Raw genomic sequence first — 11324 nt, 5'->3', positions numbered from 1 at the left:
ATCAGGTTTACAGTACCATGTAAACATATGGAAACCAAATCCGCTGTGCCCGTGGTGCGGAAAATACCGCGCGGGAACGCTGCGTTGTATTTTCCGCAGCATGTCAATTCTTTGTGCGGATTCCGCAGCGTTTTACACCTGTTCCTCAATAGGAATCCGCAGGTGAAATCCGCACAAAAAACACTGGAAATCCGCGGAAAATCCGCAGGTAAAACGCAGTGCCTTTTACCCGCGGATTTTTCAAAAATGATGCTGAAAAATCTCACACGAATCCGCAACGTGGGCACATAGCCTTAGGGTTAGGGTTGGAATTAGGGTTGTGGTTAGGGTTAGGGGTGTGTTGGGGTTAGGGTTGGAATTAGGGTTATGGCTACAGTTGGGATTAGAGTTAGGGGTGTGTTGGGGTTAGTGTTGGAGGTAGAATTGAGGGGTTACCACTGTTTAGGCACATCAGGGGTCTCCAAACGCAACATGGCGCCACCATTGATTCCAGCCAATCTTGTATTCAAAAAGTCAAATGGTGCTCCCTCACTTCCGAGCCCCGACGTGTGCCCAAACAGTAGTTTACCCCCACATATGGGGTACCCGCATACTCAGGACAAACTGCGCAACAATTACTGGGGTCCAATTTCTCCTGTTACCCTTGTGAAAATAAAAAAATGCTTGCTAAAACATCATTTTTGAGGAAAGAAAAATGATTTTTTATTTTCACGGCTCTGCGTTGTAAACGTCTGTGAAGCATTTGGGGGTTCAAAATGCTCATCACATATCCAGATAAGTTCCTTTGGGGGTCTAGTTTACAAAATGGGGTCACTTGTGGGGGGTTTCTACTGTTTAGGCACACCAGGGGCTCTGCAAACGCAACGTGATGTCTGCAGACCATTCCATCAAAGTCTGCATTTCAAAAGTCACTACTTCCCTTCTGAGCCCCGACGTGTGCCCAAACAGTGGTTTACCCCCACAAATGGGGTATCAGCGTACTCAGGACAAACTGGACAACAACTTTTGGGGTCCAATTTCTCCTGTAACCCTTGGGAAAATAAAAAATTCTGGGCTAAATAATTATTTTTGAGGAAAGAAAACGTATTTATTATTTTCACGGCTCTGCATTATAAACTTCTATGAAGCACTTGGGGGTTCAAAGTGCTCACCACACATCTAGATAAGTTCCTTTCGGGGTCTAATTTCCAAAATGGGGTCACTTGTGGGGGGTTTCTACTGTTTAGCCACATCAGGGGCTCTGCAAACGCAACGTGACGCCCGCAGAGCATTCCATCAAAGTCTGCATTTCAAAACGTCACTACTTCAATTCCGAGCCCCGGCATGTGCCCAAACAGTAGTTTACCCCCACATATGGGGTATCACCGTACTCAGGAGAAACTGGACAGCAAATATTGGGGTCAAATTTCTTCTGTTACCCTTGGGAAATTAAAAAATTCTGGGCTAAATAATTATTTTTGAGGAAAGAAAACGTATTTATTATTTTCACGGCTCTGCATTATAAACTTCTGTGAAGCACTTGGGGGTTCAAAGTGCTCACCACACATCTAGATAAGTTCCTTTCGGGATCTAGTTTCCAAAATGGGGTCACTTGTGGGGGGTTTCTACTGTTTAGCCACATCAGGGGCTCTGCAATCGCAACGTGACGCCCGCAGAGCATTCCATCAAAGTCTGCATTTCAAAACGTCACTACTTCAATTCCGAGCCCCGGCATGTGCCCAAACAGTAGTTTACCCCCACATATGGGGTATCATCGTACTCAGGAGAAACTGGACAACAAATATTGGGGTCAAATTTCTCCTGTTACCCTTGGGAAAATAAAAAAATTCTGGGCTAAATAATTATTTTTGAGGAAAGAAAACGTATTTATTATTTTCACGGCTCTGCATTATAAACTTCTGTGAAGCACTTGGGGGTTCAAAGTGCTCACCACACATCTAGATAAGTTCCTTTCGGGGTCTAGTTTCCAAAATGGGGTCACTTGTGGGGGGTTTCTACTGTTAAGCCACATCAGGGGCTCTGCAAACGCAACGTGACGCCCACAGAGCATTCCATCAAAGTCTGCATTTCAAAACGTCACTACTTCACTTCCGAGCCCCGGCATGTGCCCAAACAGTGGTTTACCCCCACATATGGGGTATCAGCGTACTCAGGAGAAACTGGACAACAACTTTTGGGGTCAAATTTCTCCTGATACCCTTGGGAAAATAAAAAATTGCAGGCTAAAATATCATTTTTGAGAAAATAATTTTTTTTTTTTAGTTTCATGGCTCTGCGTTATAAACTTCTGTGAAGCACTTGGGGGTTGAAAGTCTTCACCACACATCTAGATTAGTTCCTTTGGTGGACTAGTTTCCAAAATGGGGTCATTTCTGGGGGATCTCCAATGTTTAGGCACACAGGGGCTCTCCAAACGTGACATGGTGTCCGCTAATGATTGGAGCTAATTTTCCATTTAAAAAGCCAAATGGCGTGCCTTCCCTTCCGAGCCCTGCCGTGCGCCCAAACAGTGGTTTACCCCCACATATGGGGTATCAGCGTACTCAGGACAAACTGGACTACAACATTTGTGGTCCAATTTCTCCTATTACCCTTGGCAAAATAGGAAATTCCAGGCTAAAAAATCATTTTTGAGGAAAGAAAAATTATTTTTTATTTTCATGGCTCTGCGTTATAAACTTCCGTGAAGCACCTGGGGGTTTAAAGTGCTCAATATGCATCTAGATAAGTTCCTTGGGGGGGTCTAGTTTCCAAAATGGGGTTACTTGTGGGGGAGCTCCAATGCTTAGGCACACAGGGGCTCTCCAAACGCGACATGGTGTCCGCTAACAATTGGAGCTAATTTTCCATTCAAAAAGTCAAATGGCGCTCCTTCCCTTCCGAGCCTTACCATGTGCCCAAACAGTGGTTTACCCCCACATATGAGGTATCGGCGTACTCAGGAGAAATTGCCCAACAAATTTTTTGATCCATTTTATCCTATTGCCCATGTGAAAATGAAAAAATTGAGGCGAAAAGAATTTTTTTGTGAAAAAAAAGTACTTTTTCATTTTTACAGATCAATTTGTGAAGCACCTGAGGGTTTAAAGTTCTCACTAGGCATCTAAATAAATTCCTTGGGGGATATAGTTTCCAAAATGGGGTCACTTGTGGGGGAGCGCCAATGTTTAGGCACACAGGAGCTCTCCAAACGCGACATGGTGTCCGCTAACGATGGAGATAATTTTTCATTCAAAAAGTCAAATGGCGCTCCTTCCCTTCCGAGCCTTACCATGTGCCCAAACAGTGGTTTACCCCCACATATGAAGTATCAGTGTACTCAGGAGAAATTGGCCAACAAATTTTAGGATCCATTTTATCCTGTTGCCCATGTGAAAATGAAAAAATTGAGGCTAAAAGAATTTTTTTGTGAAAAAAAAGTACTTTTTCATTTTTACGGATCAATTTGTGAAGCACCTGGGGGTTCAAAGTGCTCACTATGCATCTAGATTAGTTCCTTGGGGCGTCTAGTTTCCAAAATGGGGTCACTTGTGGGGGAGCTCCAATTTTTAGGCACACGGGGGCTCTCCAAACGTGACATGGTGTCCGCTAATGTTATGCTGTGCTATCAGGCAACACAGTGTGCAGTAATCAGCGCACATACAGTGATATGGCAATAACCCAAAAACAATAGAACAAGCTCTGAGACGTGGAATCTCTGCAGACTGCAATACCTGAACCTATCCTCACACAACTAAAAGCAGCAGTGGATTGCGCCTAACACTACCTATGCAACTCGGCACTGCCTGAGGAGCTGACTAGCCTGAAGATAGAAATACAAGCCTGACTTGCCTCAGAGAAATACCCCAAAGGAATAGGCAGCCCCCCACATATAATGACTGTTAGCAAGATGAAAAGACAAAACGTAGGAATGAAATAGATTCAGCAAAGTGAGGCCCGATATTCTAGACAGAGCGAGGATAGCAAAGAGAACTATGCAGTCTACAAAAAACCCTAAAGCAGAACCACGCAAAGGGGGGCAAAAAGACCCACCGTGCCGAACTAACGGCACGGCGGTGCACCCTTTGCGTCTCAGAGCTTCCAGCAAAAGAGAATAGCACAGCTGGACAGAAAAAACGGAAACAAAAACAAAGTAACACTTATCTAGCAGAGCAGCAGGCCACAGGAAAGATGCAGTAGCTCAGATCCAACACTGGAACATTGACAAAGAGCAAGGAAGACAGACTCAGGTGGAGTTAAATAGCAAGGCAGCCAACGAGCTCACCAAAACACCTGAGGGAGGAAGCCCAGAGGCTGCAATACCACTTGTGACCACAGGAGTGAATTCAGCCACAGAATTCACAACAGTACCCCCCCCTTGAGGAGGGGTCACTGAACCCTCACCAGAACCCCCAGGCCGACCAGGATGAGCCACATGAAAGGCACGAACAAGATCTGGGGCATGGACATCAGAGGCAAAAACCCAGGAATTATCCTCCTGAGCATAACCCTTCCATTTGACCAGATACTGGAGTTTCCGTCTAGAGACACGAGAATCCAAAATTTTCTCCACAATATACTCCAATTCCCCCTCCACCAAAACAGGGGCAGGAGGCTCCACAGATGGAACCATAGGTGCCACATATCTTCTCAACAACGACCTATGGAATACATTATGTATGGAAAAGGAGTCTGGGAGGGTCAGACGAAAAGACACCGGATTGAGAATCTCAGAAATCCTATACGGACCAATAAAACGAGGTTTAAATTTAGGAGAGGAAACCTTCATAGGAATATGACGAGAAGATAACCAAACCAGATCCCCAACACGAAGTCGGGGACCCACACGGCGTCTACGATTAGCGAAAAGCTGAGCCTTCTCCTGGGACAAGGTCAAATTGTCCACTACCTGAGTCCAGATCTGCTGCAACCTGTCCACCACAGAATCCACACCAGGACAGTCCGAAGACTCAACCTGTCCTGAAGAGAAACGAGGATGGAACCCAGAATTGCAGAAAAATGGAGAGACCAAGGTAGCCCAGCTGGCCCGATTATTAAGGGCGAACTCAGCCAACGGCAAAAATGACACCCAATCATCCTGGTCAGCAGAAACAAAACATCTCAGATATGTTTCCAAGGTCTGATTGGTTCGTTCGGTCTGGCCATTAGTCTGAGGATGGAAGGCCGAGGAAAAAGATAGGTCAATGCCCATCCTACCACAAAAGGCTCGCCAGAACCTCGAGACAAACTGGGAACCTCTGTCAGAAAAAATATTCTCAGGAATGCCATGCAAACGAACCACATGCTGGAAGAACAAAGGCACCAAATCAGAGGAGGAAGGCAATTTAACCAAGGGCACCAGATGGACCATTTTAGAAAAGCGATCACAGACCACCCAAATGACCGACATCTTTTGAGAAACGGGAAGGTCAGAAATGAAATCCATCGAAATATGTGTCCAAGGCCTCTTCGGGACCGGCAAGGGCAAAAGCAAACCACTGGCACGTGAACAGCAGGGCTTAGCCCTAGCACAAATTCCACAGGACTGCACAAAAGCACGCACATCCCGTGACAGAGATGGCCACCAGAAGGATCTAGCCACTAACTCTCTGGTACCAAAGATTCCTGGATGACCAGCCAGCACCGAACAATGAAGTTCAGAGATAACTTTACTAGTCCACCTATCAGGGACAAACAGTTTCTCGGCCGGACAACGATCAGGTTTATTAGCCTGAAATTTCTGCAACACTCTCCGCAAATCAGGAGAGATGGCAGACACAATGACTCCTTCCTTGAGGATACTCGCCGGCTCAGATAACCCCGGAGAGTCAGGCACAAAACTCCTAGACAGAGCATCCGCCTTCACATTTTTAGAGCCCGGAAGGTACGAAATCACAAAATCAAAACGAGCAAAAAATAACGACCAACGGGCCTGTCTAGGATTCAAGCGCTTGGCAGACTCGAGATAAGTAAGATTCTTATGATCAGTCAATACCACCACGCGATGCTTAGCTCCCTCAAGCCAATGACGCCACTCCTCGAATGCCCACTTCATGGCCAGCAACTCTCGGTTGCCCACATCATAATTACGCTCAGCAGCAGAAAATTTCCTGGAAAAGAAAGCACATGGTTTCAACACTGAGCAACCAGAACCTCTCTGTGACAAAACCGCCCCTGCTCCAATCTCAGAAGCATCAACCTCGACCTGGAACGGAAGAGAAACATCTGGTTGACACAACACAGGGGCACAGCAAAAATGACGCTTCAACTCCTGAAAAGCTTCCACGGCAGCAGAAGACCAATTAACCAAATCAGCACCCTTCTTGGTCAAATCGGTCAATGGTCTGGCAATGCTAGAAAAATTACAGATGAAGCGACGATAAAAATTAGCAAAGCCCAGGAATTTCTGCAGACTTTTCAGAGATGTCGGCTAAGTCCAATCCTGGATGGCCTGGACCTTAACCGGATCCATCTTGATAGTAGAAGGGGAAAAGATGAACCCCAAAAATGAAACTTTCTGCACACCGAAGAGACACTTTGATCCCTTCACGAACAAGGAATTAGCACGCAGTACCTGGAAAACCATTCTGACTTGCTTCACATGAGACTCCCAATCATCACAGAAGATCAAAATGTCATCCAAGTAAACAATCAGGAATTTATCCAGATACTCACGGAAAATGTCATGCATAAAAGACTGAAAAACAGATGGAGCATTGGCAAGTCCGAACGGCATCACCAGATACTCAAAATGACCCTCGGGCGTATTAAATGCCGTTTTCCATTCATCTCCCTGCCTGATTCTCACCAGATTATACGCACCACGAAGATCAATCTTAGTAAACCAACTAGCCCCCTTAATCCGAGCAAACAAGTCAGATATCAATGGCAAGGGATACTGAAACTTAACAGTGATCTTATTAAGAAGGCGATAATCAATACACGGTCTTAGCGAACCATCCTTTTTGGCTACAAAAAAGAACCCTGCTCCCAATGGTGATGACGATGGGCGAATATGTCCCTTCTCCAGGGATTCTTTCACATAACTGCGCATAGCGGTGTGTTCAGGCACGGACAAATTAAATAAACGACCCTTAGGGAATTTACTACCAGGAATCAAATTGATAGCACAATCACAATTCCTATGCGGAGGTAGGGCATCAGACTTGGGCTCTTCAAATACATCCTGAAAGTCAGACAAGAACTCTGGGATGTCAGAAGGAATGGATGACGAAATAGACAAAAATGGAACATCACCATGTACTCCCTGACAACCCCAGCTGGTTACCGACATAGAGTTCCAATCTAAAACTGGATTATGGGTTTGTAGCCATGGCAACCCCAACACGACCACATCATGCAGATTATGCAGTACCAGAAAGCGAATAACTTCCTGATGTGCAGGAGCCATGCACATGGTCAGCTGGGCCCAGTACTGAGGCTTATTCATGGCCAAAGGTGTAGCATCAATTCCTCTCAACGGAATAGGACACCGCAAAGGCTCCAAGAAAAATCCACAACGTTTAGCATAATCCAAATCCATCAGATTCAGGGCAGCGCCTGAATCCACAAACGCCATGACAGAATACGATGACAAAGAGCATATCAAGGTAATGGACAGAAGGAATTTGGACTGTACAGTACCAATGACGGCAGAGCTATCGAACCGCCTAGTGCGCTTAGGACAATTAGAAATAGCATGAGTGGAATCACCACAGTAGAAACACAGCCTGTTCAGACGTCTGTGTTCTTGCCGCTCAACTTTAGTCATAGTCCTGTCGCACTGCATAGGCTCAGGTTTACTCTCAGACAATACCGCCAGATGGTGCACAGATTTACGCTCGCGCAAGCGACGACCGATCTGAATGGCCAAGGACATAGACTCATTCAAACCAGCAGGCATAGGAAATCCCACCATTACATCCTTAAGAGCTTCAGAGAGACCCTTTCTGAACCAAGCCGCCAGTGCAGATTCATTCCACAGAGTGAGTACTGACCACTTCCTAAATTTCTGACAATATACTTCTACATCATCCTGACCCTGGCATAAAGCCCGCAAATTTTTCTCAGCCTGATCCACTGAATTAGGCTCATCGTAAAGCAATCCAAGCGCCTGGAAAAACGCATCAACATTACTCAATGCAGGGTCTCCTGGCGCAAGAGAAAACGCCCAGTCCTGAGGGTCGCCGCGCAAAAAAGAAATAATAATCAAAACCTGTTGAATAGGATTACCAGAAGAATGAGGTTTCAAGGCCAGAAATAGCTTACAATTATTTTTGAAGCTCAGGAACTTAGTTCTGTCACCAAAAAACAAATCAGGAATAGGAATTCTTGGTTCTAGCATAGATTTCTGATCAATTGTATCTTGAATCTTTTGTACATTTATAACGAGATTATCCATTGAGGAGCACAGAGCCTGAATATCCATGTCCACAGCTGTGTCCTGAAGCACTCTAATGTCTAGGGGGAAAAAAAAAAAAAAACTGAAGACAGAGCTGAGGAAAAAAAAAAAAAATGATGTCAGGACTTCTTTTTTCCCTCTATTGAGAATCATTGGTTGGGCTCCTTGTACTGTTATGCTGTGCTATCAGGCAACACAGTGTGCAGTAATCAGCGCACATACAGTGATATGGCAATAACCCAAAAACAATAGAACAAGCTCTGAGACGTGGAATCTCTGCAGACTGCAATACCTGAACCTATCCTCACACAACTAAAAGCAGCAGTGGATTGCGCCTAACACTACCTATGCAACTCGGCACTGCCTGAGGAGCTGACTAGCCTGAAGATAGAAATACAAGCCTGACTTGCCTCAGAGAAATACCCCAAAGGAATAGGCAGCCCCCCACATATAATGACTGTTAGCAAGATGAAAAGACAAAACGTAGGAATGAAATAGATTCAGCAAAGTGAGGCCCGATATTCTAGACAGAGCGAGGATAGCAAAGAGAACTATGCAGTCTACAAAAAACCCTAAAGCAGAACCACGCAAAGGGGGGCAAAAAGACCCACCGTGCCGAACTAACGGCACGGCGGTGCACCCTTTGCGTCTCAGAGCTTCCAGCAAAAGAGAATAGCACAGCTGGACAGAAAAAACGGAAACAAAAACAAAGTAACACTTATCTAGCAGAGCAGCAGGCCACAGGAAAGATGCAGTAGCTCAGATCCAACACTGGAACATTGACAAGGAGCAAGGAAGACAGACTCAGGTGGAGTTAAATAGCAAGGCAGCCAACGAGCTCACCAAAACACCTGAGGGAGGAAGCCCAGAGGCTGCAATACCACTTGTGACCACAGGAGTGAATTCAGCCACAGAATTCACAACAGCTAAAGAGTGGAGCCAATTTTTGATTCAAAAAGTCAAATGGCGCTCCTTCCCTTCCAAGCCTTGCCGTGCGCCCAAACAGTGGTTTACCCCCACATATGAGGTATCAGCGTACTCAGGACAAATTGGACAACAACTTTCGTGGTTCAGTTTCTCCTTTTACCATTGGGAAAATAAAAAAATTGTTGCCAAAGTATAATTTTTGTGACTAAAAAGTTAAATGTTCATTTTTTCCTTCCATGTTGCTTCTGCTGCTGTGAAGCACCTGAAGGGTTAATAAACTTCTTGAATGTGGTTTTGAGTACCTTGAGGGGTGCAGTTTTTAGAATGGTGTCACTTTTGGGTATTTTCAGCCATATAGACCCCTCAAACTGACTTCAAATGTGAGGTGGTCCCTAAAAAAAATGGTTTTGTAAATTTCGTTGGAAAAATGAGAAATCGCTGGTCAAATTTTAACCCTTATAACTTCCTAGCAAAAAAAAATATTGTTTCCAAAATTGTGCTGATGTAAAGTAAACATGTGGGAAATGTTATTTATTAACTATTTTGTGTCACATAACTCTCTGGTTTAACAGAATAAAAATTAAAAATGTGAAAATTGCGAAATTTTCAAAATTTTCCCCAAATTTCCGTTTTTATCACAAATAAACGCAGAATTTATTGACCTAAATTTACCACTAACATGAAGCCCAATATGTCACGAAAAAACAATCTCAGAACCGCTAGGATCCGTTGAAGCGCTCCTGAGTTATTACCTCATAAATGGACACTGGTCAGAATTGCAAAAAACGGCAAGGTCTTGAAGGTCAAAATAGGCTGGGTCATGAAGGGGTTAAGAGCAAAAAACATACAACAGAATGCAGCATAGTACTCCTGATTAGCTTGCAAAGTCCAATTAAAAAAAAAAGTCTTATTATTTTGGTTGAGAGTAGGCAAAAATGGAATGAATTATGTAAATCTGAATGGGAGGAGCCAAAATGTTGAACTACAGTTGGCCTTGGAAAAGCATGAGAAAGTTTTTTATCTGAATGGGCGCATCATTTAATTTCATCTCTTCGAAAAAAGGACAAATAAAATATGGAACGCTTCACGAATTTGCGTGTCATCCTTGCGCAGGGGCCATGCTAATCTTCTCTGTATCGTTCCAATTTTAGTATATGTGCTGCCGAAGCAAGCACGGTCACCTGGAGACTCTCAGTGATATATATACGGCGCCGCATGGCCATCCCCTGAACTTGGGGAGAGTGAATAGGTAAATGATACTTTTTCCATTAAGAGCAAAAAACATACAGCAGAATGCAGCATAGTACTCCTGATTAGCTTGCAAAGTCCAATTTAAAAAAAAAGTCTTATTATTTTGGTTGAGAGTAGGCAAAAATGGAATGAATTATGCAAATCTGAATGGGAGGAGCCAAAATGTTGAACTTCAGTTGGCCTTGGAAAAGCATGAGAAAGTTTTTTATCTGAATGGGCGCATCCTTTAATTTCATCTCTTCGAAAAAAGGACAAATAAAATATGGAACGCTTCACGAATTTGCATGTCATCCTTGCGCAGGGGCCATGCTAATCTTCTCTGTATCGTTCCAATTTTAGTATACAGGTCCTTCTCAAAAAATTAGCATATAGTGTTAAATTTCATTATTTACCATAATGTAATGATTACAATTAAACTTTCATATATTATAGATTCATTATCCACCAACTGAAATTTGTCAGGTCTTTTATTGTTTTAATACTGAGGATTTTGGCATACAACTCCTGAGAACCCAAAAAACCTGTCTCAATAGATTAGCATATCAAGAAAAGGTTCTCTAAACGACCTATTACCCTAATCTTCTGAATCAACTAATTAACTCTAAACACATGCAAAAGATACCTGAGGCTTTTATAAACTCCCTGCCTGGTTCATTACTCAAAACCCCCATCATGGGTAAGACTAGCGACCTGTTATGTTTGCTAATGACAGGTGTTATGAAGGCAATCCAGAAACACAGTGTGCTTAGCGATCAGAGCGCACACA

The 11324-nt window shown here is 43.9% G+C and overlaps 2 non-coding genes across 2 annotated transcripts; both read right to left on the bottom strand.

Moving 5' to 3' along the window:
- Window positions 1-10375: 10375 nt before the first annotated feature.
- LOC138673526 (U6 spliceosomal RNA) lies at window positions 10376-10482 on the bottom strand. The gene has a single exon (XR_011320152.1). It is a non-coding gene; the product is annotated as a U6 spliceosomal RNA (small nuclear RNA).
- Window positions 10483-10814: 332 nt separating this feature from the next.
- Window positions 10815-10920, bottom strand: LOC138673221 (U6 spliceosomal RNA). The gene has a single exon (XR_011319885.1). It is a non-coding gene; the product is annotated as a U6 spliceosomal RNA (small nuclear RNA).
- Window positions 10921-11324: the final 404 nt, after the last annotated feature.

The sequence above is a fragment of the Ranitomeya imitator genome, chromosome 3, assembly GCF_032444005.1.
Source record: "Ranitomeya imitator isolate aRanImi1 chromosome 3, aRanImi1.pri, whole genome shotgun sequence".
Lineage (NCBI taxonomy): Eukaryota > Metazoa > Chordata > Amphibia > Anura > Dendrobatidae > Ranitomeya > Ranitomeya imitator.
Note: the sequence above shows the minus strand (reverse complement) of the source record. Positions and strands in the feature narration are given on the sequence as shown.